This window comes from Pelmatolapia mariae, linkage group LG10_11 (genome assembly GCF_036321145.2).
Source record: "Pelmatolapia mariae isolate MD_Pm_ZW linkage group LG10_11, Pm_UMD_F_2, whole genome shotgun sequence".
In the NCBI taxonomy this organism is placed as follows: domain Eukaryota; kingdom Metazoa; phylum Chordata; class Actinopteri; order Cichliformes; family Cichlidae; genus Pelmatolapia; species Pelmatolapia mariae.
In genome coordinates this window covers 34,207,677-34,212,221 of record NC_086236.1, presented here as the reverse complement: position 1 = coordinate 34,212,221, position 4,545 = coordinate 34,207,677, and the positions used below count along the sequence as shown (strand labels likewise).

General features: G+C 43.7%; 1 pseudogene; it reads right to left on the bottom strand.

Moving 5' to 3' along the window:
• Positions 1–1,068: 1,068 nt before the first annotated feature.
• LOC134635378 (piggyBac transposable element-derived protein 1-like) lies at positions 1,069–2,745 on the bottom strand (annotated as a pseudogene).
• Between the last annotated feature and the right edge of the window lie 1,800 nt (positions 2,746–4,545).

Sequence of the window (4,545 nt, the reverse complement as noted above, 5' to 3'; positions counted from 1 at the left end):
AATTTTTTAAAAAAAATCATCATTGCAGGTCAGTGCCAGTAACAAAAATAATAATTATTAATATTAATATTTTGTATTATTCCTGTGAGTAATGACCCCCAAAAAAGAAACTCCCACTTTGTTAGTCATGCCAAAAGCAGCCTTTTATTGCTTGTTTGTACAAAATACATGCTCTTTCTGTGTCTGTGTGTATCTGTGTGTGTCTGTGTGTATCTGTCTGTGTGTGTGCATCTGTCTGTGTATCTGTCTGTGTGTATCTGTCTGTGTGTGTGTGTATCTGTCTGTGTCTATCTGTGTCTGTGTGTGTGTATCTGTCTGTGTGTGTGTGTGTATCTGTCTGTGTCTGTGTGTATCTGTCTGTGTGTGTGTGTATGTGTATCTGTCTGTGTCTGTGTGTATCTGTCTGTGTGTGTGTATCTGTCTGTGTGTATCTGTCTGTGTGTGTATCTGTCTGTGTCTGTGTATCTGTGTGTGTGTGTGTATCTGTGTGTGTCTGTGCATCTGTGTGTGTCTGTGTGTGTGTATCTGTCTGTGTCTGTGTGTGTCTGTCTGTGTCTGTGTATCTGTGTGTCTGTGTGTGTCTGTCTGTGTGTGTGTATCTGTCTGTGTGTGTGTATCTGTGTGTGTGTATCTGTCTGTGTGTGTGTGTATCTGTCTGTGTGTGTGTATCTGCCTGTGTGTGTGTGTGTATCTGTGTGTGTGTATCTGTCTGTGTCTGTATCTGTGTGTGTGTGTGTGTATCTGTCTGTGTCTCTGTCTGTGTGTGTGTGTGTGTATCTGTGTGTGTGTGTGTATCTGTGTGTGTGTGTGTATCTGTGTGTGTGTATCTGTCTGTGTGTGTGTCTGTGTATCTGTCTGTGTCTGTGTGTGTGTATCTGTCTGTGTCTGTGTGTGTGTATCTGTGTGCGCGCTCAGGGACGGCAGTACACGTAAACCACAGCAGAGTGATCTTTGCAGACACCCTTTCCACAGCTGGAGCAAGTGGGTGCCGCTCTTCTTCTGTTTATACACAGTTCGCACCTTTTCCTCATAGCTTCTCGGATGAGAGGTGAAACGTCTTCAAGCAAGTCAAAGAAGTCCAGACGCTTTTCTTTCCAAGCTCCTTAGTCTACGATGACCTGGATGACTGAGAACCTTCACAGACATATTTTTCCTCATTTTGTTGATGGGCTGTGGGTCATACTCTGATTCTGATTCTGACTGCTGTATCCCAGCAACAATAGCAGCTGCGGCTTTTGAGCGTGGGGCACAAGGCCATCTTGCAATTGCTGGAGTCACCAGCATGTGGCCCAGCTCCTCCAGGAACACCCTTCGTTGGTAGGTCTTGGTGGACTCCTACTCAGGATGCACTGCTTTCCACAGGACAAAGGCATTGTATGCTGAGACGTCCAGAAGATTGTAGAAGAGAGCCAGTGGCCAGCGACTGGTTTTCCTCCGACAACTGTAGGTGTCAACAACCTTGTCTAGGTTATCCACTCCACCTTTACACCTATTGTAGTCAAGGATTGCTGCTGGCTTTTTCTTTTCCCCATCACTGACTGCTGGTTCCCTATGCTTTGTGCTCAAAAGAAGCACATTCTTCCCTCGCTTGGGCATGTAGGAGACTGCCATGGCTGTTTTGGTGAAGGCAAAGAGAGATGAAAGAATCTTCCTCTGTCGCAGCTGAACAAGCTGGGGAGGTAGCTCTGGTTTGTTTCTCCTGATTGTGCCAACCAGAGCTAGTTTTCTTCTGAGGAGCTCCTCTGCCAAGCTGAATGAAGTAAAGAAGTTGTCACAAGTGACAGTGTGTCCTTGGAGCCCCACTTGTAGCACAACTCTCATTCCCTGATTAACGTCCCGGGAACTTCCATGTGATTTTCCTGTGTAAATCTCCATCCTTCAGGCATAGGAGGTTCCCACATCACAGGTCACACAGATTTTAATGCCATATTTTGTAGGCTTGTTGGGCATATACTGTCGAAATCCACACCGACCTTTGAATGCAACCAGCTGCTCATCGACACACACATCAACTCCCGGATTGAACAACAGGGGGAGACGAGCAACCCACTTTTCCCACAGAATGCGAAATGCAGCAAGCTTATCGTTCCTGAAACGTCCCGGGCGGGTGAGCTTGTCATCAAAGCGGATGTTAGCACTAATCTGGGAATAGCGGTAGTGGGGCATTGTAGCATGAAATATTGCCCGTCCGGTCTTGTCAGCCCACAAACCACGCGTTGCTTCATGCCTTGAGCGGTAGACGCCAGCTAGAATCAAAATTCCAATGTAGGCTCTCATCTCCACTTCATCCACATCCCTCCAATCCTCACACTTTAGCCTCCCATGCAGGTTTGTGTGGGTGCACAGTAGCTGAATGATCTCTTCTGTCACAAACAGGTCAAATGCAGATCTCAGGGTGCTAATGCGGGCAACTGCATACAGGGTGGGCCCTGGAGTGATACCAGTGGGTACTGGATTGTAGTGTATGGTCTCCTCAGCAGTGGAAAACCACTCAATTTTCCCAGAACGAGACATCCACTCAGGCACCGGCTCCTCGGCCTCTGCCACTTCTCCTACCTTCTCTGCCATCAGCCGCTCTGCCTCGACTGCTGTCTCTGTATCATCCTCATTTGCTGAAGAGGAATCAGGCACTGGATGGTAATCCTCATCACTGGTAGTAATGCTGTCATTCTCTGAGGAGACTGAAGAAGATGCCTCTTCTTCAGATGCAGAGGATTTCTCGTCATCTTCGCTTTCTGAGCACATCACATAGTCAAGTCTTGAAGCACTGAATAAGACCGTCTTGCCATCTTGCCAGAGCAAAAATGATCTTGAAGCTGCTGGGTTTATTTATAGCTTTACCAATGATTGCACCTGTATAAACCCCAGGACAGAATTACAAACAGTGCCAGTTTGTTGTTGTTTATGCTACAGCTGCAGCTTTGAACTTTGCAAAGTGTCCTGTGAGTTCTTTCTCTTTTTTTTCTTGGGAGAGTAGATATTTGGGTGTGCATTTTTTTTTAATGAAAAGAACAAAGCTAGAGGTGCTTTCATTATGAACATCAAAGCTAAAATTCCCCAGGATGCTCAAAGCTCAATAGCTTGCATCAAGAGACATTCACATGAACTTGGACGTATGGCAACATAATTTATTTTTCTCTCTTGCAAATGCAAAGTTGTGCTGCAATTTCACACTGGCACTTTTTTTCATGCACAAACACAAACCTTTGTCTAACATCTTTAAGATCAAACCTGAATCAAAATTGTGTCATTCTTTTGGTCCATTGGAGTGCAGTAAGCCATCAAACGCCCCTACAGAAAACTAAGAATATTACATGAAATTGCTTGCTTGGCCAAAAATGGGTAAATGGTGTAATTTGGTAAAAAAAAAACAAAAAAAAACAAAAACAAAAAACATTAAAAACTACAATTTTCATGTGTTGAGGTTAGAATAAAAGCAATTTTACCTAAATTGCATGATATATTACTGCCAATAACAAGGAATCAAAAAAGGTGGTTATGATGGGTTTCAACTGGCCAAAAATGGCCACGATAGAGTCAAGAGGAACAATTTGGTGTATAGTGTAAATTATTAACATTATTATGGAGCTGATGTTGAAAATTTGAAAAGCTGAAAAAAAATACACACCTTTGTGCAGTTTCATTCCATTTGCATTAACAGAACAAAAATGGTTGAAAAAAGAAAAGTGAAGTGGCCACAAATGGCCAGGATAGAGCCCAGAGGGTTAAGACGACACAGCTACAAGATGCAGCGAGTCAGAGTCTCCATTTCAACTTGGGTCAAAAGTGCGGACTTCAAACTATATAGCAGTTTTTGAATTGTGTCGGAGGGCCACGTAAAACCAGAGTTATGATAAAAAATGCACGCGATGCTTTTTTCTGAACAAAACAGCGGTGTTTACAGCGGGAAGAACGGTAAAAACGGCTTTTCTACAGACAGCGCTAGCAAACACTCTCCGCTTGCGAGTGAAAAAAGAAAAAGAAAAAACACCCCTTCCCTATTGGTGTTAGAGTTTACCATGTCAGCCAATCAAAAAAATGATATGGCAACATGTGGCACTTGGTTGTTTAGGGAGAAGGGGAAGTTTTTAGGAGTGACACCCGCGACGGAAAGCGGGCGAGCGAAAGAGAGAGTGAGAGAGAGAGTAAGTTTTCATGTGAGACATTAGTGACGTTTAGCTTGTTTGGAGGCTTTAGTTAGTTTGTTGTGTAGTTATTGTTTTGTATTGTGTGTCAGTTAGACTGCTGAATTTCAGATTTGCTCTTAAAAAGCCGTCAAAGGCAGATTCCAGTGTAAACGCTGTTCCCACATGGAAAACTGGACTGATGCACCTCCTGCTGTCAGACCTGCGGGGTTTAGGCCTGTGGTGTTCTCCTCTGTCTTATACTGAACACAAACTACATTTTTTGGACTGGCACAAATAATTTGTGTGCCTTCTTATTTGATGCAGCACACCTGATTGTTCTGTAAATAGATTTAAATGGTTATATAAAAAATGCCTGAGGCCTTGGCTGCATTTTTAGGTAAATAGTACCATATAACTT